Genomic DNA, 24,596 nt, shown 5'->3' on the forward strand with positions numbered 1-24,596 from the left:
CTTAACATCTTGTTGGAATGAGCAGGTAGACATAACATTATTCCAGAAGATGATCACCACATTTGTCATTTATTTGTTTGTACCATAAAATGTAAAGAAGAAAACAGACCATAAATTTGATGACAAAAACATATGGTTCCACTAGCAGGTAGCAGGGAAGATAAAAGGTCCTGAGAAAATTGGTAGCCACATTTTGAAGATAATTTTCTCATCCTAGAGACATTTCTAGGCAGGTACATTCCCATCTTTAAAATTAGTTATTGATGAAGGGAGATAGAATTCTGTAGTGTATCACACTGATGAAATGTTGAATTCCCTTAGACTCAGGGATTTTTAAACTCATACTTTACTACTTATATTGGCACCCAATTATTTTCTTATGTTTATAATCACTTAAAGTTATTAGGTTATGTAATTATTTATCATTTGTGAATATTATTTCCAATAAATATAGCCATTTACTTTGAAAGAAGGTTTACTTTGTTAATTTTTATCATATCTTATTATTTAGAAAAATCAAGTAGAATAATATGCTTAGAATTATAGAATGTTGATGAAGGCAATTTATATTTGAACAAATTGGCAATCAAAAAAGGGTAACACGAACAGAAGTTTGGGGTCATCAGTAACAGTAAAAAAACAGAATTGGCCAAATCAATAATAAACTTATGGAAATAAAAAAGTATCCATGAGAAAAATGCCTGAGCTTCAGTAGGCAAAAGTTAATTGCTGGGTAAAAGAATCTGAAAGGTTAGATAGGCATTTACTTCTTATTTTTAAGTAGACAGAATATTAATTACAGACAGATGATGCTCTTGAGTGAACAGAAGGATTTTGTTTTTTCAGCTCCGTGAAACACCTGCACAGATAAGATTACCATCCTCACCTTCCATGAAGTCAAGGAAGGGTATGGGAGGCAACACCAGAGATATTCTCGATGCATAATGAGGCAGTAGGGCAAGGTGTGATGAATAAAACCAAAGTGCCTTCTCAAGATTGCCATGACTGACATTTATAGTACAGGCAGAGCATCCTATGAGTTATCTTTTGTAGCACCTGATTAAAAAAAAAAAAAAAACAAAAAACTCTGAAGCAATAAAACCATATCATTATCCACAAACAACTTGAAAAGCTGCAAAATTAAAACATGACATGTGCCTGTCACATATACTTTCATCCTCAATGAATTATTCCTAATAATAATGATTAGCCCATATGTATTGTAAATAGAAATATTTTTTTTTATATCAAGATTTGACATGGGAAGAACCTATTCCTTAATTGTACATTGGAACATACAGAAAGTTTCATTTCAAAAATTCTTGAATACTATCATTATTAAAAGTTTTAAATTTTAAGTTTAAATACAAAATTCTGAGTAACTGACACAAGGTAGACAATATTTAAGGCTGTGCTTGTGTGATATTTAAAAAGGGAAAGCATATACTGTCTAGGGAGTGACTTGACTTAGGTTTTATCACAAATGATCAAAAATTAAATATCTTACAGGATACAGTTCATGATTAAGTGCAAGTAAACATATAGGGTCAGATGTAAATTTTAAAAACTTAACTGGACTTTTAAATAATTATTGGAAATCACATTGCAAGTTTGTGTTACATTTATTTCGCAAATATCTAAGCCAGTGGTTCTAACCTTCCTAATGCTGCAACCCTTTAATACTCTCCCGCATGCTGTAGTGACCCTGACAAGCATAAAATTACTTTTGTTGCTACTTCATAACTGTAATTTTGCTACTGTTATGAATTGTAAATATCTGTGTTTTCAGATGTCTTTTTCAGTTGTGACCCACAAGTTGAGAAGTACTGATCTAGATTATTAATGTTGCTAAATTCGCAATCACCTTTGCTTTTCAGAGAGTTTTACATTGGCGCTCTTCATTTCATCCATATATGATAGGGAGAAAGTGTAAACCATGTTGGATCTTTATTTTCTTTTAATTTATCATCTAGAGTTATTATCAACAAGCAGTGCCTGTGTAGTGTAATGATCTAAACAGAAGAAAATGGGCAATTTGAGCCACTGAACCATAACCATACTGCTGGAATTGTGACTTCTTCCAAGTCATTCAGAGATCCGTGCCAACAGATGAGTAGAGTAGGTGGCCTTCAGCCACTTGGCTTCCCCAGCATCCAAATCAGTTCTGCTCCCAGGACCTCATCAGCATCAATCAGGGAGGTAACTGCTTACCCTCTCACTGAACCAGGGCTGCAAGACTCATTTTGCCATCACGGTAGCTCATAATACAGATGATGTGGCCCACAGAGAGTGCGAGATGCATTTACCAATAATTATCTCTCCTTAAAAATAAACTACAACAATATCAACCAACCAGACTCCCCCCCCCCCCAGAGTTCCCAGGGACTAAACCACCAACCAAAGAATACACATGGAGCAACCCATGTGTAGGAGAGGATGGCCTTGTCGGACACCAATGGGAAGAGAGGCTCTTGGTCCTGTGAAGGCTCGATGCCCCAGTATAGGGGATTGTCAGGGCAGAGAGGCAGGTGTGGGCCAGTGGGTGGGAAAACACCCTCATAGAAGCAGGGCAAGGGAGATAGGATGAGGGGTTTCTGGAGGGAAAGCCGGGAAGAGGGATAACTGTTGAGATGTAAATAAAGAAAATATCCAATAAAAGAAAATTAAAAAACCCGACAACTGCTTCCTCAGAAATGATTATCATCCATCTGATAAATATTCATTTTTCATTCCTTCAAAACTGAAGCAGAGACCATAGTAGAATGCTTCCTTCCCATTGCTTTCTCAGCCTATGTTTTTGCTTGTTTGTTTGTTTGATTTTTCCCAAGACAGTGTTTCTTCTGTGTAGCCCTGGCTATTCTGGAACTCACCATGTAGAGCAGACTGGCTTGGCTTTCTGAGATCCTCCTGCCTCTGTCTCCCAAGGCATATACCAGCACCACTGCCTAAATAAATATTATTAGAAAATTAAACTGGTCAATGGAGATTTCTTTCTGTTCTCAATATCAGGATATGACACAAAAGGACAAGACGACATACAAAACCACCAACAAACAGAAAGGTATGAGGTGCTAATTTGAATATGTTGTCATTATTGTAGTGACCTTTCCTCTCCATTAGAAAATGAACACAGGTAGTGAGTCACCTTCATATTCCTTCAGCTGCTTTGATCACACAATACTTGGCCCTCTATAACCCTGACCCTCATTTGCCGTTCATTCTTCAAACCCTCATGCTCAATTCTATATTAAAATTATCCTTATTGAACTCTCCAGCTGAAGTTCAAACTTTGTATTTCAGAAACTTATTTTTGCATCAAAGCTACAGATCCTTGTTTGGCTTGAATCAATATCTCAAAAACATGAAGAGAACTCCTCAGACTTAAGAGTGGCAGCAGGATACTTTATGAATGTTCTCAAACCAAATAAATAGCTTTAGAAAACAGCCATTCAGTGGTTATTTGAATTAGAATAGGATGATCTTTGTAAAGTATGATGTGTGAAAGAAATAGTGAATAATATCTAATGAATATTATTGGGTATGATTATGTAAGTTCAATGTAAATACCTTACTTTGAAGAAAATAATTAGCCACAATAGTTCATGGCTTAATTTTTGAAAAATGACATGGGTTATAGCACTTTTCGTTTTTTCTTTAGCAATTCTCTTTCCATTGAAAATGCAATGGAATTGAAAATTTGCTCATTCCTAATGCTGGAGGAACCTCTGCTCTCATAGTGATGAACTCCTCTGCTCTCCCCAAAGAAGAAACCCTCTGCCCTACATAGAGAGGAATCCCTTTGATCTCAACAGTGATGAGCCCCTCTGTTATCCATGGACATGGATTCGTGGCTTACCATAAGGAGAAACCCCTCTGCTCTCCATTGTGGTGACCCCTCTGCTCTCCATGTAGAGCTATCTCTCTGCTCTCATTTTTGGTATATCCCCCTAAACCTAAAGCAGGGTCAAAGGTAAATCTCATTTTCATTTTCTCCCTCTGTTTATTTTTTCCAACAACAACAACAACAACAACAACAACAAAAATGTGCAGTAGGAACTTCCCAGGACAGTGTCAGGCTGTGGCTATATGAAGTAGGAGCAGAAGTACTTCTTTACCCACACCTCACTGACATGAAGTGCTCATCTGTCCGCTTATTTGGTTACCACCTATGCTCATTCTTCCATCCCACAATATGTGCCAAGCCTTTCCTTCAGCATAGGAAACAAATGAGTTAGATGCATTCAAGAATTTCAACAACCAAAAATAGCTGAGATTCCAGCAAACTGCTTGCTAGTGTCCAGAGTGATGGTTGTTGTCCAGTGAGACATGAAGGATACAGGGAATGTGTCAGACACAAAACAAAGTCAAACATTTGTTCAACATTGTTAGAAGAGGCAATTGATTGCCAACCAGCTCAATATACATATTAACTTTTTGTTTGTTTATCCAAGAGTAGCAACTATTAGCTTTTTCCAGTCATGGAATAACACGGATGAAAGATGCTTTAGTGGTGATATGTTTAGACTTTCAAAGTTTAGTGAGCGAGGAAGCAGGTCTAAAAGAAGGCATGGTCACCTAGCTTTTGCATTTGCCTCACTGACCTCCAAACTTCTGCTTTCATCCAGCACGGTTTCTCTGGGCTCTGCCTGGACTCTGGGTAATGGGCTACAATGAGATTATTCCCTGCTTATTCTTTACCATGCAGATTCTCTAACTGAGCAAGCAGAGTAATCTTATCTTTTCCTCAATAAGTCCTTAATGACTATAGTTAATAAAACAGAGAAAACTCAATTGAATACAATTCGCCAAAGATGTTCTTTCTTTTAAATTTTCTGCTGATCTTAACTAAAAACACATTTCTGTCAGCTCTCAGACTCAGCATATCGTGCACTTCATTCTGAGTGACTCCATAAATTGGAATTACCATCATTTGTGCCTCTCACAAGATTATAGGTGACTGAGTACTTCATCAAGTAAGGCCAGAATTTCCCAAGGTAAAAAAGCAAAACATCGGTATAATGACCTAGGAGAACAGATTGAACACACTGAAAGAGAGAGCTGAAACATTGCAAGGATTATCAGTTTAGCTTTCAAATAATTCAGCTAATGTGAAATTGATCTGACTCTGCTAAAGTGTCAGTACCACTTTTTGGGTTCAATTTTTCTCAAAAATGTATTTATCTTATTAGTTTTTATGTGTATGAATATTCTGCCTGTATGCATGCATATGTACCATGTGTGTGCCTGGTGCCTAAAGATGTCAGAAGAGGTCACTGAATGCCCTGGAACTGGGGTTACAGGTACTTGTGAGCTGCCTTATGGGTCCTGGTAATCAGATGTGGGTCTTCTGCATGATCTAAAGATGCTCTTTACTATTCTATCAACTCTCTAGTTAAGGTTTAAAATGTTATCTTTATGAGTTATTGCTTCTGACACTCATAATGATAAAAACTAGGGTTAATATCATTTCCCTAGGCTCCTGGCTAGTATGCCATGTAGGGGAGACTGGGGGCATGTAGGTTCCTAAGGCATAATATCTGGGATCCAGAAAGATCTTCAAGTTATTGTACTTTTCATTCAAACATCATTCTCAGAGTTAGACCTGTAGCTATGGCTGATAAAATTTCAAAGATTTGAGCATAATGATTACAACCTAATAATTAAATCAGAAAGCATCATTAGCTAGTGAATCTCAGAACCATAGAACATCAGACATATTAAATCTTCACTTAGTGCAATGAGGCCATCACAGGTATATTACATTTCCCAGGCATATCTGAGGAGTCATGAGTATATAGAATAATATCAATAACTATCAGTAATACTACCTGGTATGCTGTAGGGATTTTTCTACTTTAAATCTCTTAATTTATCTAAAATTTTCAGCACCTATGACAGTTTACATTCCCATCTTGAAATTACAAAGGGTCCCTAAATAATATGCCTAAACTCACAACAAGTTAGTGGCAGACAATCTGACCTCAGGCAGCTGCTTCTGGATGTTTTGTGATTCCACCTCTGTACCATAGAAGGTAGACAGTGACTGCTCATTCTCATTGGTTCTTGGCTGCATTCTACATATTGAAAGTTGCCTTGCAATGTTGTAACTTTAGTAAAATATTTGACAATATTTCTTAAGAAATAGGAACTCTATACTGGCTGGTTGGTTGTCCAAAGGCCATTTAAGTAGTCCAATATATAGTAGTTATTTCTCCTCCAATTTCCTCTAAATATGTTGCTTAACCACCTCCATGGTTTAGAATTGTTATGATGCATTTTTATTTTTAAAATATTTTAGCACAAATAGCATGACAGTTGTCCCCACCTTATTACTCTGTGTGTTTGTTTGAGTTGGAGAGCAGTTGGCTTGATTGGACATATTTCAGCAATAGCTAGTATTTGAAGACTTCTAATCAGAATTATACTTTCTAAAGTTATATATGGCAGCCAGAATGTCTAATACTCTTATATAGGCTAACATCAGAGGGTAGTAGATTTAGAAATGAATTTTCAATAGTTATAGTAAGTATATTGTTTTGGATTCCCTGCCTGCACAAGAATGAGCTGTAAGTTTGCAGAAACCAGCTGTCTGCATTCTTTGGCAGTAATTCTGAGATATGACTTTGAAACAGTCTCCTCTATGCACAGCAGCTAAGCATGATGGTCACTATGCTGAATCCACATGCTAACACATCCTGGGCAGTTGCCTTAAGTTAATTTTTCATCCAGGAGTGGTTGAAATATTAAGAACTTTAAAGAAGGTTAGATGCTTGTTTATCAATAAATGTTTTAGATACTATGACCCCATTTCATGTTTTTTTGGAATGATATGGTTACAGGATAAGCCTTAAAACTCTTATTAGCCTCTACTATGTAAAATTATATTTTTCTTAAAGGAAACTACCTACAGTAAATAATCTATGCCTAAATAAGTCAGCAAAATTTTATGTATGTATGCATGTGTGGGTCTTCCCAGATATGTACTCAAACATACACACAGACACAAAAACACATATGCATATATACAAACACACAGAGAGAGATACACAGAGACACACATATATACACACTCACATAGAGAGTCATAAACATACTCATAACACACACACACGCATACACACACACACACACACACACACACACACATCAATGATGAAGTACACAGATGTCCTATGAGACAGATGGTCAGATGGTGACTGCTGTCTGTTTTTATATGTGCCCTTGTTCCTCGGGTTGGGAAGCTTTCATCAAAAATACTCCAGGATTTCTTACTGGTTATTTGGCTATTTATCTTAGCCCTATGGATGGTATCACTAAAACATTTTTATGGTGCTCAGTTGCCCATAGTTTCTCATATTCCTGTCTCTTTTATGACTGATGGCCATGATACACTCTCCTTCAATTTGTTATTTCAGCTTCCATACTTTTATTTACGCTTTGAAAGTCTATATTGTATATACTTCATGGGAAAGTATAGTTTCAATTACTTTATTTTACTTTTTACCTGTGATAAATGTCCAATTCACCTTTCTCACACAAAATTTCAACTATCAATTTTTCTTTTCTTACAATACTGCCACACTTCTTTCATATATCTTGAAAAAAAAAAAAAAAAGCCGATTGGTTTGGAAGGTGCCGAAGACAGGCTGCAGTCATTAACAGCACTTACCATTCTTCCAGATGATCTGAGATCTGTTTCTAGAGCCCATGTAGGGTGGATTACAACTGCCTGTAACTCATGTTCCAGAGGATCTGATACCCTTTCCTGGACTTCAAAGATACTTGCACACACATGACAGACATTCCCATGTGTGTATGTACACTACACATAAGTAAAAATAATATCTTCTATTTCCATCCATTTGCCTGCTAAATTCATGATGTTCTCATTTTTAATAGCTGAGTAGTATTCCATTGTATATATAAATGAGCCACATTTTCTGTATCCATTTTTCAATTGAAGGACATCTGGGTTGTTTCAATCTTCTGTCTTTTACAAATAAGGGTGCTATGAAAATATTATCCTGAGCAAGGTAACCCAGACCCCAAAGTACATGCATGGAAATGCAGTAACAAAATGGAGCAGAGACTGAAGGAAAGGCCATCCAGTGACTGGTCCAATTTGGGACCCATTCCATATGCTGACACCAAATCCTAACACTATGCCACTTACAACAAACATTTGCCTTTTCACAGATCTTAAAAGTTTTTTACATGAACTGGCATATATCACATTTTCTAGCATGTTTCTAGACTAAGTCATGAGGACTTGCCTAAAAATCAGCAGACTGTCAATACTTATAAATCAATCATTGTTTCTGCTTAGTATTGCCATGAAGAGTTGTGTAGATGTGGTGGCTTACTTACATGTCTTTCCCTCAGTCTAGACTGGAGACTGGATGGATGTTAATAAACAATCAATATGATTACATATGGGGCTGGAGACATGACCAGGTAGTGAAGAGAACACTGCCTGTTGTTGCAGAAATCCTGGTTCCCATTCTCAGTGCTCACATGGAGGGTCTCGCAAAGATCTGGAACTGTAGTCCCAGGGAAGCTGACACCCTCTTCTGGTTTCTAGAGGCACAAGGCACAAGTAGTGTACAAAAGCATGCATACACATAAAAATAATCATCCACCCCTACATATAATCGGGAACTTCTAGAACTACAGGAAATGGAAGCTGATTGAAAGGGGGCTCCAGGGTGTAGCTTTCGTGAGATCATTATCCATGATGAGGTGAGATGCTCTGGTAATCCTCAAAGGTTTTCAGTCAATGTCCAATAAACACATAGGTTACAAAAGAGAGTGAGGAAAGCAAAATAAATCCAACAGAGATGACAGATCGCAGTCAGCAGTTCAGACCTGTCCTTGCACTTCTTTGGTGCTTCTGCTAGATGACATGACCAGTACCTGAAAACTGTACTAACTTCCTGTTACTCACACCCACTCTTCATGGCCTACTGAGGAGAGCACTCTTGTATAAGAGTCAGCATGGTTCAATACTTCAGGCAGGAAGCCAAGGATGTGAGGAAACACATAGCAGTCCTGGTGAAATTTTCCCTTAGCAATGTACTATGCCAGGAGTTTTCTGAGTGGACCTCCACAGGTAAATAAGTCTCTGCTGTGGATTAGGAACATGGAAGCTCTAAGATGTTTCTGTACTTGCAAATCCTTGATAATCTTGTTATTTCCTATCTATAACTTTGCACAATCAATGGAAAAGACTTTGAAATTCCAGTATTTGTGCAGGTTTTGTTGTTGTTGTCGTCGTCGCCATCACTCATATGTAAAAGGAAAAGACACTCTAGAATGTTAAGACCTGTGTGAGTATGAGTTGTGCTCTGTCAGGTCTGGGAATAACCCACTGTTGCCTATTATAGTTTTGATCTTCAGCAAGTTAATTAGTCTCTGAGTTTCTCTGAAAAGGAGATGCAGCAGCCTGGCCAGCCATGGCTGTGAGAATGAAATAAGGAAATAAACATGAAACACTGTAGGGAACATTCAATGAATAGTGGCTTTCAACATAATTGCTAATACTAAAAACCATGCCAGTGATAATAAGGAGAGTGGAGAGCAACGCTCTAAGGAAGGAGGCAGAGCAGAGAGCCGTCTCTGCTGAGTAATGCCTCTGATTGTAATTGCAAAAGTGTGCACAAAATTTCTTCCACAAATATTAACCATAAAGCTCGACGTTTCTGAGATTTGAGCTCTCTTATGTTTGTCTTATTTAAGGAATTATTTTTGCTAATATTTTTTCTCATAGTATATGGGGATGGAGTTGTTTAATCACAATGGCTGTAGCTTTCCTAATGTTGCCTAGGGATCATAGCTTTCCTTGTCTAAAAGGAAAAATCCCAATCTGCCAGGAGTACTAGGCCAGCTATGAGGAAGGCTCAGACACTCAAATCGGATATATAGACCAAAGATGAGAGTGCCATTTTCATGGGGGACAGAAGTTCAAAAAAAGTGACATGATGTCTAACTGATAGCACTAAAACAAAAGAGCTTTGTCCTAACCCAGGAGATATGTCAGGAGTCAGGCATGCAATGAGAACAGGTGGGTGCCAAAACTCAATCACAGGAGGAGACTGTCAGCGGGAGATCAAACAATAAACCATTTTAGACTCCAAAGGCTGTAAGTCATTTGCTTTAAGTGAAATTAATATACATATTGTGCTTTTGACATCTTGCATTCTGTCCCTGATTGAATTTCAATTCCATTCCCTTCCAATACTAATGCCACCCAGATTTCAAACTTTGTCATATCTTTTTATGACAGCAGGTCTCACAGCACAGCCTCAAGCAGAAACTTTAGTATCATTCTGGGACATGATAGAAATCCCAATCTTTGAACCCACACCAGACTCATGAAACTCAGGACTGAACCGCAGGACGTGTCTTCTCACAAGTCTTGTAGATGATGTGTAGAGGTACAGTCTCAAAGCACTGTTTTAGAGTTGCACAGTTTTCTCATGCTCATATGATGCATACCTTACTCTCCAACTTGCTCTGACCATGCCCAGTGCTGTTGCTTTTACATGAAAGCCTCCTTCTTAGGGTCAGAAATGAGGACTTGCTCCACCCTTTTCCCTTCAAGTCACAAAAGGATCCAATAACTAAATGAAAGTTCTCAAAGACATCTTCTTCTGACCTCAGAATATCATGAGTTTAGCTTGTAATTTAGGTAGACTTCCTATCCGAAGAACGATTTTGTTCCAAGTACTGTGTCAACCCAGAAGCAAATTTAGCTCATCACATAATTTTGCAGCTAAATAACTACTAGAACACAGCCATACCTGTTAGCTTTTAGATTGTGAATGGCTTTACGTTTTTGGATTTTGTGCTGCAGACAAGTTAAATACAAGCATGGCACAAACACAGTATGGTCCCCAACATCTCAAATAGGTATATTTGCTACCTATCCTTGTACAGAAATGGTTTGCACACAATTATCCTAGATGGTAAAGAATGGTAAATATATTATGGTAAGGAAATTTATAGTGCCGTGGGGGTGGGGTGGGGGGTGGGCTCAAGAAATAAAGTGAATTCTCTGGTTATCTGTTCCCAAATGTCTCAAACAGAACAGCAAAACGGTCCAGGAAAAGTGAAATTGATCTGGGTTCAAGGAGTGCCTTAGGCAGGGTTCCTACTCCTGCACAGACATCATGACCAATAAGCAGCTGGGGAGGAAAGGTTTTATTCAGCTTACAAGTCCACATTGCTGTTCATCAGCAAAGGATGTCAGGACTGGAACTCAGGCAGTTCAGGAAGCAGGAGCTGATGCAGAGGCCCTGGAGGGATGTTCCTTACTGGCTTGCTTCCCCTGGCTTGCTCAGCCTGCTCTCTTATAGAACACAAGACTACCAGCCCAGAGATAGTCCCACCCACAAGGGGACCTCCCCTCTTGATCACTAATTGAGAAAATGCCCCACAGCTGGATCTCGTGGAGGCATTTCCCAACTGAAGCTCCTTTCTCTGTGGTAACTCCAGCCTGTGTCAAGTTGATGACAAAACTAGCCAGTACAAGGATATAACTAGGAACTTACCATGCAAAAAGAAAGTGCCTGGTTAAGCTTACTTGGCTGGAACATGGCTTATCTTTGTCAGGGCTTATTGGAGCTCTTTAGTTTTCAGTGTAGTTGGCCAAATGTCAACACTTCACAAAAGCCACTGAACCTGTCTTTAGACAGGAAACTTCAGGATGCTTCCCTGGAGGGTAGCCTCACTTGGCCCTCTGCTTTCCTATTCTAGATGCTCAGTCATGACCTTGGGTAGGAATGGAAACACCAGTTTTTGTAATTTAGATACTCAATATTTAAGTCTTTAAAGAAATGTACTTCTGAAATCCTAATATATGCGTGAGTATAAGAAGTTCCATTTTATTAAGGCATCACATTTAGCCTCTGCTAACAAGTGACCTGACTAGCACAGTATTGACACAACAATTTTGCCTGAGAGTCTAGGCCCATTTCTTAAGTGTTTCAAAGGCAAATCACATGAAGATTGGAAAATACTTTAGCTATGAATTGCATTTTTCACAGTGAAAATTATGGTGTGTGTTTGTGTGTATGTGTGTGTGTAGATACTAATGAAAATCATGTAACAAACTGTCCATAACCATAAGCAAATATGTCTGAAACATAGAGACATTTGCTTTTTTGACTTTATTATCCCATAAATTACATGACACCAAACCAAACAATGACTTTTTTTTTTTTTTGTCACCAAAGGCAGAGAGTATTTTCCTTCCTGTTTCTCAGAGAAAAGGTATGAGTTGAGAAGTACAGGTCAGTGCCAGGCTCCAACAATTTCTGGCTGGGGGCATTTCTTATCTCATTTTCTGTTCACCTTACCTGCTTTTACTGGTGCCCCATCATCTCCATAAAGTACATACCACACCCTTCCTCCCCTCTACAAAGGCATGCTAGAATAATCTCACCTGGAAACACGAGGGCGTTGTCTATGGCTGCAGCATCTCAATGGGTACCATCCTCCAGCTAAGAACTCATTCCCCTCCGAAGGTACATTTTCACTTCAGGCAGGGATGACTTTAGATAGCAGTTTCCGAGCTAGAAGTAGTTAGGCTATCCAACAGACTTCATCTTTCCCTCAGCCTGAATTAGATCACTGGCTGCCTGCTCACTCTAGTTCCTCTCACACAGCCGACTTCCCTTATCACTGGCATTACTTTCAATCTCCTTGTAGATCTCGCTGATTAACAACACTGGTCTTGAAAATTCTCTTTCTTGAAAGTCAATGCTTGAAGGAGATTAGTCCTATTTATATTGTAAGGCACTCCCTTAAAGCCCCTGGTGACTTCAGTCTCTTGACTGATGCAAACCTCAGCTAATTCTCTTTATCCAGATAATCCACTGGAGTCCAATATGCATCACATGGCAAAATGAAAGCTTTTAAGGAAAAGAATAAATGTGAAGGCTTAAATTCACATAGAGTATTAGTCTTAATAAAATGATGAAAGAAATTATGAGGAAGTAAGGGTTTTTTGTGTCCTGTTTTCAATGAAACAATATGAAGGTGAGTGTAATCCATGCTGCCGTAGGACACATGTTTTGGTCGTCTTGAGTAACTCTAGAAGGTGTGTGAATCATAGACCTTAGAGGAGGAAAATGAAGCATGTGTTTATCCTCTAGCCACATGGGATAAACTTTGTTCAGCAAAGCTCTCATTTCTGCCATGCTTTTTGGGGATTTCTTCCTTGCTCTCAGGTCTCTATTTGATGTCTAACCTAAATTCATTAGACACTTAGTGGGCACTGACCATACACATATTGCTAATGGATATTTGTATTCTAGGGGGAAAGTCTATTTTGAAGGACTTCCAAAGCAATAGTGAACTTATACGAAACTGTTCTGAATTAGGGCTAGAAAACTAGAGAAAGCTAAGGAAACCCAGATTAGTCTCTTTTCCCGTCAAATTTCCTGAGGAACTGGGGGAAGAAACTTTGTGAAGAAAGGCAGGTCTTGTACATGTTAACTTACTATTCCAGTCTTGGAATGATGCAACCAGCAGTTGACCAGGTTCCTGAGAACGGGTGGTGTTATAATCACCTCACCCTCTGACCACTAGTTATACATAATAGGTCAGCTGACCCCAGTTTTTTACTCAGCAGCCCAGGATCCTACAATGCATTTTCTATATATGCCCACCAAGCATCAAGGACATTTTCCTACATTTAAAAAACCTTTGTCCAATAAAAATAAAATAAGATAGCCTCATTTTATATTATAGGGGACAGCATAATATAGTCAGTTATCAATTGTATTATTGTATTCCAAAGATTGTTAATTTATTGGAACAAGAGAATATGGGAAGAAAGAAATATTCAAGATAGAGGCAGAAGATGTTTTTTACTGTGAGTACTGTCTTAGGATTTTATTGCTGTGAAGAGTTTTCAAGACCATGGCAACTTTTATAAAGATAACATTTAATTGGAGCTGGCTTACAGTTAAAGAGGTATAGTCCATTATCGTCATGGCGGGAAGCATGACAGCATAGAGGCCAACATGGCGCTGGAGATTGAGTTGATAGTATTTCATCTTGATTCACAGGCAGCAAAGAAAAACATTTGCCATACTGGGCATAGCTTGAACATATGTGACCTCAATGCCTATCTCCACAAGGTCACACTTCCTCCAACAAAACCACCTGTACTTCATCAAGGCCACACCTCCTAAAGGTGCCACTCCCTATGGGCCAAGCATAGACCAAACACGGTCTAGGGGACCATTCCTAGTTGACAAACCACTACATACAGTCTACTTTTTTTTTTGAGTGGGCTAAATCAGATATGCATAATAAGGCAAAGGCCATCGTTCAAACAAAGCAAAACTACAAATAATAACAAGCAGCATAAATGAAAAAATACACCTTCGTCCTGAAGTTTCCAATGAAAACTCTGTCATTTAGCGCTTGTATATAAGCCTAACGAAAGGACACAGTCTTAATCATCCTGCCTACAGTACCTATGGCTGATTGTGTGGGTTTCTACAATGTAATTTTAGGTAGAAACAGTGATAGATGCTGATATTCCAACAGTTAGAATGATGGTAAGGTATCTGCACGTAACCTGTTATCTGACAGCTCTATAAAGAAACGATAGTTGTGTCAAGGCATTAGATGAAAAAGACTGATGATCTCCTGAATGCCCAGCTTTAAATTTCCTTACACAGGTTCATTTTCAGGGCTTGTTAGGTATGAGAAACCCCAGCACAGTCATCTGTTACTCCCCATGAGCACATCCAAAGTGTTTCTGTGTAAAGGTAGGTGATAAGATGATTGTATATTAGAAAATATTTCCTGACCACATCAACAGCATAGGTATGGACATGCCCACACCCAAGTCCACACTTACAGTGTGTGTTTCAGAGAACCCCTCCCTTCCTGCAGATAACTAGATTATCAGAGTAATAGACTATTGAGTTTTCCTCCCTTATTTCTAGAAAGATTTCAAGGCATTATCTGATTTTACCCGCTTTAAGAAATAGAGGGCAGGGGAATTAATGAAGATTTTTGCTTTATCTTTCTGTGTTGGTATACTTAGTACACATTAAGAAGAATGGTCTAACGTAGCTCTAAGTTCTTTTGAACTTGTAACTTTAGTGTGCTCTGAAAGCTGTGTTCCAAATGCCTGTGTAGAATGGCACTTCTGTTTTGGGTAAAGGCACCTGTGTAGATTATGGATCATTTAAAGGAATGTTCATCTCGATTTACATTTAAATTTTACCCTTCCTAAGATTTGGTATAATTTAACCCAAACAATTTTTGCTAAGATCTTCAAAGATGGCTCTGCAGGATTTGAAAGTTGGGTAAAAGGAAATTATTGTAGGTGTGACAACTTTTTAAATAATACTATGGAAAATGAAAATTATTATTTCATTGATTAGCATTATCTACCAGGGATCACATAGTGAGTTGGACCCTCAAACTGTATAGGGTTGCAAATAGAAAGTACAGATATAATCTATTTAGCAGCACTTAGCTGACCAATTTCTGCAGACACGGAAATGGGAATAAGGAAATGTTGCCCAATTTCACAGCAGATGCATAGTGATATGGTCTGAGCAACATTTCAGTGATGCTCTGGATTTCTGTCCCCTTCAGGAGGATTTGTCTTTACTCTTTGTAGGTTCTTTTTTAAGAACCAAATTGACTATACTACCAACCTCTACCCATTATAGAAACCAGGGGTAATTCAACTTTGCACATAACATGGCCACTCAAAAAGTCAAAAATAAAGTTCTAAAATCCATGAAAATGCAGGTTTTCTCTCTTAAAACAACAGAGTCTTACTGGTGGCCTGAAAGTTAGTTGCTAGCATGGGCCAGGTGATAACTGAGTGCGTAGGAAGTCAAGAAAGCAGTGGCCTCAATGTGCTACCTTTTAATGTTTTCATTTTCATAATTTCTATTCCACATGATCAGTGGAGGATGAAATAGTACTTTAAAGCAACTTATGAGTCAAGTGTAAATGCAGCACAGCCATTACTTTCGACAAAATGTTATATGGATGAACTCACTCTATCTCATCCATCAATAAAGGGGAAGGTGGAGAGAGGGTATGCAGTCATAGTAGTATGTGTGTGAATGGTAGTTATTTAAAAGTATGATATGATTCATAGAGAAAGACTGTGACAGTCAATGTAATGGTTTTATTGATCATCTTTTCTTCACAACTAGGGAAAATCACAGCTTCATCTAATTGTTCTTTGGTTTGGTTGACACCCTACAGTGTCAAAAAGAGATGGAGTGGGTCAACATCAGGAATATCTCTGACTATGGCTACTTGTCTGTCTAACACCATGAGGCCTAGTCTCTTCCTAGTGCATGTTTTTGATAGTTTTGAATGTAGATAGGGAACTTACTATATAGATGAGATTGTACATGATTTCTGGTTCTCCAAACTGTGTCTCCTATGTGCATAGATTTGGATGTATACTGACATATTTGAATTGTTTCCTGTTAGTAATGAAAATGGACATCTCCTACAGTGTATCACAAATGTAACTAAGTAAGTATGATGAAGTAAAAGCATTCTGTGTTGTACAGAATGCTGAAGAGACATCTCTCAGGGTTATTAAGTGGTTGTATGATTTCTTTAGAAGAAACTTGAAGAGTTTCCTAAGACTTAAAGCCTATGTTCAAACTCAGAAATAGTCCTATAAAATTTAATTTGTATGATTAAATGATTATAGAAACAGTATCAAATCATAACACATTTAAAACAGGTGATTGGACTATAATAATAGGACTCTTAATCATTTCCAAAACTTTACTATTAAAATACTTTTAAAGGTACATATAGATTGATGCTACATAAAGAATCCATATCTAATGAGCTTGTATATGCTTGTTTACACTTCTATTCTCGAGATCAGAGTACACACTAGCATTTTAAACTTTTGGTAAATCATAGAATAGAGAAGTATAAACTGAAGATATACTTGCTAATTTATTTGATGAAAGAAGTAATATAGAGTTATTTTAATTAAGGCTCAAAAGATAGCATGTAACATTTTGGGAACTGCTACATCAGTGATGCAATGGAGACTGATGTTTCATCAGGAAACTGGAGTGCTACAGATAGTTCTAGAAAGCCAAATGCTATTGTTCTACTAAGGAGAGGTAGCAATAAAATAACTCTTAACGACATCATGCTATGCTCATACATCTGGCCCTGCTCATCCATCATCAGAGAAGCTTCCTCCTACAACACATAGCAACAAATACAGAGACCCACAGCCAGACTGCATGCAAAGTAGGAGAACTTGAACATACTGAGATATTTACATCAAATCCCTCCACACATGACTTAGGGAACTCTGTAGAACAGGAGGTAAAGAGTGTAAGAACCACAGGGCTGGAGCAAAGCAAGGAAACAAGGTTTTCTAAAGACAGGTCATGACCAATGCACATATGAATGCACAGAGAGTGCAGCAGCATATACAGAGCCTTCGTGGCCCTCAACAGATGAGTTCCTAGAGCTGATAAAAGAACTGAATGCTCTCCCTGAATCTAACCCAGCAGCTATCTCCAACTTATAGCCACTTGCAAGTGAAAAAATTAGTTACCTCTGAAGGACTGTGTCTGGAGAAACAAGGTTCTCATAGTTAGACACTAATGATTTTTAGAGGAAATGAACTCTATAGCATTTTTGAAGGCCTTTTTATCGACACATACTGTTGATTCAAGACATTTTAAATCTTATAGATCATATGCATAAATATGATGGTTTCAAATGTTATGTTTCTGTGGAACTCTTGTTTGTGTGGACATGTGTGTTTCTGTATCTATATCGGTTTTGGGGACTTCCCCCCTCTTCTTCTGTTTGTTTTGTTCTTTCTGATTGTCTGATTATATATTATTTTGTTATTGCTCCCTAGATGCCTCCTTGTTTCCTACTGAGAGACAGAAAATATGTGGATCTGGATGGCATAGGATGGGAGGAACTGGGAGGAGTAGGAGGATGAGAAACCATAATCTGAATATATTGTATGTGGAAAAATCCCATTTGCAATAAAACATGTGGGGGAGCTCTAGAAAGCATCTTTGAAAGAACTCTAAAAATATTCATTACCACAAATATCATTTATCAGTGTCTATATAGATGAGACTTGTTGTAATGCAAAGTTGGTCAGTATGAAAGTATATATGTATTTAATTGCTTATGAAGCTACATTTTTCAACTGAGGCGAGACTCTGTGTTGGTTCCTTTCTAGAAATAGATCCATTCAGAAGATGTTAAAGCCGGATCCATAGGTACTGCCACTGAGATAATATGGCAGATTTGACTTAGATTAACACCTTGGTTTTAGTGTTTAATAATTTCTTTAGAAAATCTTCTGCCTGCATAGTCCAATTTGATAACTTATGATCTATTCCAAAGTTTCGAAAGATCCTGTCTATAACATTTCAAAAGACAGTGACATGTAAGTCTAAACATATCTGAATTTCTGTGTCACTGTTGATTATTTTCAGTTACAGAATTCTAAAAATGTAACCAACTGTTTGCTTACCAAGTTCCAAGTAGCTTAACTTTCCTGAATTACTTCATTTAATAGTCACCATAATGCTGAAAATTAGATAATGCAATTGTTGGGTTTTTTTGGCATGAAAACAAAATATAGTTTTATAGACCCCATTATGAATCCAACTCCCAGTTCAAATGAATAAGAATTCAAAATAGAGCACCATTTCAGTGCCTGGTGGTGTGGCTCTGGTTTCTGCAGGTGTGATGCTGATCTTGCAGTAGTGATTGTTATAGTAAAATGTTAAATGACTACTTTGATATAAAAACTTATAGATCCCCATATTAGTAAAGCTGTAATTTCTGAGCAACTAGCAAGTCTTGCTCATGGAATCAGTCAATAGGATAAAGAGCTATACCTACAGGTTGTTGCAAGACATGAAGATTTACTGACCCAGGCATCTGGGATTGAGTCTGTGGAAGGTGATCTCCAGATGATGCACACAAGAGCCTAAGATTTACAGGGAACTGTTGATATGATGAAATAATAAAAATGTGGAGGCATGCAATCAAATAGGAGCCATCGCTGCACCACTAGCAAGACTTTATCTTGTCAGCAACTTGCTTGAGAGAATAATTCTCATCTTACATCTCAGTAAGAGACTCCAGCGACAAGTGCTAGAAGGAAGTATAGAGATAACAAAAGCTGCTCAGAGTCTCACTGAACTTGATTATCTTTCTCAAGGCATGGATCTTTCTGAAGTAGAAAATGGAACACAGGGTCCCCAATGGAGGAGCTAGAGAAAGTACCCAAGGAGCTGAAGGGGTCTGCAACCCTGTAGGTGAAACAACAATATGAACTAACCAGCACCCCCCAGAGCTCTTGTCTCTAGTGCATATATAGCAGAAGATGGCCTAGTTGGCCATCATCGGGAAGAGAGGCCTCTTGGTCTTGCAAACTATATATGACCCAGCACAGGGGAAGGCCAGGGACAAGAAGTGGGAGTCAGTGGGTAGGGGAGCAAGGGCAGCGGAGAGGGTATAGGAAACTTTCGGGATAGCATTTGAAATGTAACTTAAATTTAAAAAATTAAAAAAACTAAAAAAAAAAAAAAGATGAGCTACTGTTTATTCTCAAGAGTTAAATTTGGAGCAGAAAATTAAGCTAAGTGTCTGCTGGAGCAAGGTATGGAAACCTAGAATCCAACTCAGGTTGGAACAGATCTTCAGGTTTTCCATAATCTCAGGACCTCTAAGGATACTGTTACTAATGCTGTGGGTTATTATTGTAATACTTTGGAAGACAGTGTCAACAATGCATTGGATATCAAAGTTTCGACTCAGCCTTTCCAGTTGACCTTGAGAAGAGAAAGGTCCTAGGCAAGCTACCATACCAACTCCAGAAAATACAGCAGCTTCTCATGCTTCCTTCTGGATAAATATGGAAAAAATGATGGATACTGTGTGCTGTTTGTGGACAGGCACAGCATTTACAAAAAGTATGAATCAAGAAGAAAGATCCCTTTTCTCCCCTTTGGTTCATGGAAGAAATAGTTAAGGATGGACAGCCTGAAATTTTATACATATTTTGTAGTTCAATTACTCTGGCACTTTCCTCTCCCTTTCATGCATTAGCAGTCTGTTCTATGATTTTTAAAACAGGTATTTGAAGGCATTCCTTAAACTAATAGGTCTTTGTAACAATTTATGGAAGGTTTTTCAGCAGTACAGTCAAATTACTCAAGGAAACTTCAGTAAACCTGAACTGCTAGCCTCTGAGTTTACTCCCCATACATGGAAGATGATACACAACACATTTTCATACTAAGAAAGCCAGTTTAAGGTTCAGAAAAACCTTCAAAAGAGTCACTGCAACCATATGAGGCTATTTATCTCTCAAAATCTCTATCATGAATCTTTGGACTCATCAACTTGTTTTTCTCCCCTGGGTGGGCATAATCCTTTCTCTCATGAGCTTGATAGGGTCATGAAACTATAGCAAGTAAACTCAGTGTAGCTTCCTTTGATGCAAACCTTACATTAGCTGTGTCAAAAAGTATGGTAACGACAATTCAGTTATATGCTGTGAAATCAGAGTACCTTATCTTTGCTCAAGGAGATGCAAGCCACATGATTGGGCCTCTCATCGAAGGACAGTAGAGAAATATGGGAGTGATGAATTCCCTGTTTAAAGGTGCACCAATCAGTAACAAATGTGGCTGCCAGTCAGTGATCATTCTCCTCAACATCTGAGCAAACGATAATGTCGTCCCTAAAGACAATTCACAATCTTACGGGGAATGCCATACAGCCCTTACTCACTTCAGTGGCAGATGCAATTGCAGCCATAATAATCACCACACTTCAGAAAGGTATTTCTGGGTCATTATCTAGCCCAGGAAAGCCTGATGTTCCTTGTTCTCTGTACATGAAAGAGCTACAAGGTTTCATTGCCAGAGTTATGAATGACTACTTTAAGCACTTTGATTGCTTGAATTTTGTCTTTGACAACACTGAAGCTATTATACAGAGAGCCATTGAAATTTTTATCAGCAAGGCCAGGCTCATAAGACCACTTGGTGAAGGTGGAAAAATGTGAGTTGCTACTGATTTAGCACAGATAGAGTCAGCTGTGGGTCCCCTTTGCAGAGGAGTGTTTGATTTGGGGAAGTCCCAGGGCATCCTAAGGTCATTTAAACCCTTGCTCTTCCAGAGAAGTGAATATGTGGCCCATTGTCTAGCAGTAGGAAATGTTACTCTATTCACTATCATTATTTACTTTCTTTTCATAAGAGCAATGGTTGAGCTGAAATTCCTATGGGTACTTCTCCCATATCAAAAGGAGAGGCCTCTCCTCCACATGGGAAACCTGGAATCTTATGTTCCATCAATGAGAAGCAGACAAGGACAAGAATTTATACCAGTATATTCCATTAGTGTTCCACAGCTTCAGAAGGTTATGGCTAATCTTAAGTGACCTGCAGTCTCCATGCACAAACCTGTCCAAATATGGAAGCTAGCAACAGATGATCATAGTTGTCTGTATTTCCAATTGACCTTGTTGCCTCTAGCATTTCTAGTTTGAAATATCAAAATAGATGTGGTATGAAGTAACCCAGAGGCCCAACGCCACTCAGGTGAGCAAGAAAGTTATGGAGAAATGGGAGAGAAAGGTAAGCAGAATGGTGTGTGCCCAATTAAGAGAGGGGGAACTAGAGACATGAAAGTAGTGAAGAACAGCCTGATGTGAGTAGCCTGCTGTGCTACCCGACGTGGCATGTGCTGCTGTCAAAGACCATGTGTTGGTCATGTTCAACAGTGGCAGGGTTCTGAATCAATGTTCATGGCTCATGCTACCACCAAAGGTCATGTAGATGTCCCTGGTCTGGACTGCAGTGTGGGGTCAAGTTGATATCTGAGGAATCAGAGATACCCCTACCCGCTCATTGACTTCTGCATTCAGTAGATCTGGTCCTGTACCTAGACTTGACAGTGCCATTGAACTCGTCCTGGTGGTGTGGTCATGGAAGAGTTGGCCCTGTCACTTACCTAAGCAAAGAAGGAGAGCTGGCCATCGTGATGGGGTGCAGGAGAGAGATGGGTTCTACCATCCAGGCTCAGAACCAGGCCTTTGAATTATTCCACCCCCAACATCTATGAACATCTATGAAAGGACTGGTTCTGAAGAAAAGAAAGCTGAAGGCTCTTCACTGGCACAAGGTAAAAACAGTATATTCAAGGGGAGTCCCAATTAGGTTCCAGTATTGATACTTTAGCAGAAGTCATAGGTCTCTACCAGACCAATAGCCCATTGCAATGAACTTTAGCAAGTATAACCAAAGTATGTACTGTATAATATACACCATGTCATACTGCAACTTCCAGGGCAAGATTTATTTATTTATTTATTTATTTATTTATTTATTTATTTATTTATTATTTTACATGTTTTTTCTTTTGGGTGGAGGACAGATATAGAGGAACTGGGAGATGAGTGGGATTTGAGTACATGGTATGAAATTGACAAAGAATCAATACAAAGTTAAAGAAAAATTCAAAATAATTTATTTTATAGTCACTAGAACACATAGAAACTGTCATGCATGAGGTATCACCAAAATGAAAATCTGACAAATATTTTTATTCCACCGAAAAATTCCCTTCTCTGTACAGACCTTAATGAGCATATTTGGCTCCTATACAGACCAATATTATTCAGTTCATGAGTCGCTGTATTGTGTTTGTAGTAGAGAGCAGGTGATTGAGCTCAGTGGCAGATCACTTATCTAGCTTGTGTGAGGGTATAGACAAAGCCTCCTCAACTACTAAAAAAAACATTATCATCTTCGCATTTAAGAGAAGCTCGAGGAATATCAAAGTAGTTACTACCAGTATCCAATAACTTTATAATTTGTAAAATGACAGGAACTCTTCTTTATACTTAACAAATAACTCTTTTTGAACCATCTGATTTAGAAAACTCAGAGTGAATGAAAAAATCTCCCACTATTATGTTTAATAGATGCTATATTCAACATTATTATTTTTTTAAATCAGTGACAGTGATACATCCCTGGTTTTTACCATCTTCTACAACTATCTGCTTCTAGAGTTTCTGACATCTTCACATCTTCAAATTTGTTCCTAAATCCAGAAAATTAGCTTTCTTAACACCTATAGCTGTACATATCTTTTATATCTGACTGAATTTACATTGCCCCAAATATCATGCATGGTACATTATATAAATGTCAGGAAATGATAGAGTAGCTTTTATCTATCAATTATAATTCCAGCTTTGTTCATTCACAGAAACAATATCAGATGAGTGTCATCTTCTAGAAATATACACCTATAAGATGTTGGCCAACACACAAGATTAATATTCTTTTCTTCATTTATTAATCCATTCTTGTTTGCAATTACGTCACAAAAATTAATAGGCAAACAATGGTATAATAAAAATTGAGTTAGTAAATAATCTAAATCAATCAATGTGCCTTACATCATGTTGAAACCATTAAGACAAATTACTCTATTTTAATTTAATTATTTTCTTCTATAGTAAGTTTTAAAGTCTAACATAGTTGAAGTGAAAAAGAATTTTGATCTTGACCATTTCTGTGTCCCTCCATCTTCAGAGCTGATAAATAATTTCAGGCTCCAGATGCATATGTAGCAGAGGATGACCTTGCCTGAGAACAACGGGAGGGGAGGCTCTTGATTCTGAGGATGTTTGATGCCCCAGAGTAGGGGCATTCTGGAGTGATGGGTGTGGGAGTGGGAGCACTCTCATACAGGCAAAAGGGAGGGGGCAACAGGTGTGGGATGGGTGGGTGTGTGGTGGTGGGGTAACCAGGAAATGGGATAACATGGAATGAGGGGTTGGTTGAGGGGTAACCGGGAAGTGGGATATCATTTAAGATGTAAACGAATAGAATGATTAACAATAATAAAAGGAAAAAAATGTGAAAACCAACAAAAAATGAAAGTAAGCTTCCATTTGAAAGATGTAAAACACTCACCAAAAAAGATGTAGGGTATATTTAAATACACATATTACGGTGTTTTCTTTGTCAACATAGAAAGTTGAAATTGGAACTTGATTATGTGTGCTTTCAGTACAGTTTATAAAATTTTCAAGAGCATGTGTAGAAAGAAATTTTAAGAATCCTTACAGTGTTGTTTTTCATTACAAAAATGTCTTTCCTGCCTAAAACACTACCACCAACAACAAAAAGTCATGTTGATGAGTAGTTCAAAACATGGCATGAACATACAGAAATTACCTGGCATATCTTACTTTGAAATCGTCTATTCTGGTTCATAGACACAATTACGGTCATATGCCCAATTAATATTTATAGTAAATTGTGGTGCAATGTACAAGCCTAGAATTAATGTGAAGAAACTCATCTTCCATCATTTGCCCCAACACTGAAGGAAGCAAAGACATCCCCATTCTTAAGGAAGAAAAACATGCCAGGCATGGTGGCGCACGCCTTTAATCCCAGCACTCGGGAGGCAGAGGCAGGCGGATTTCTGAGTGGCCAGCCTGGTCTACAGAGTGAGTTCCAGGACTACAGAGTGAGTTCCAGGACAGCCAGGAC

At 38.2% G+C, this 24,596-nt stretch overlaps 1 protein-coding gene and 1 pseudogene across 47 annotated transcripts in view; one reads left to right on the forward strand and one right to left on the reverse strand.

The window, feature by feature from the left end:
* Ptprd (protein tyrosine phosphatase receptor type D) overlaps positions 1-24,596 on the reverse strand; it is a 2,152,432-nt gene that overhangs the window by 708,583 nt on the left and 1,419,253 nt on the right. The window lies entirely within an intron of this gene.
* Positions 14,028-21,463, forward strand: LOC110323284 (annotated as a pseudogene).

Source organism: Mus pahari, chromosome 6 (genome assembly GCF_900095145.1).
Source record: "Mus pahari chromosome 6, PAHARI_EIJ_v1.1, whole genome shotgun sequence".
In the NCBI taxonomy this organism is placed as follows: domain Eukaryota; kingdom Metazoa; phylum Chordata; class Mammalia; order Rodentia; family Muridae; genus Mus; species Mus pahari.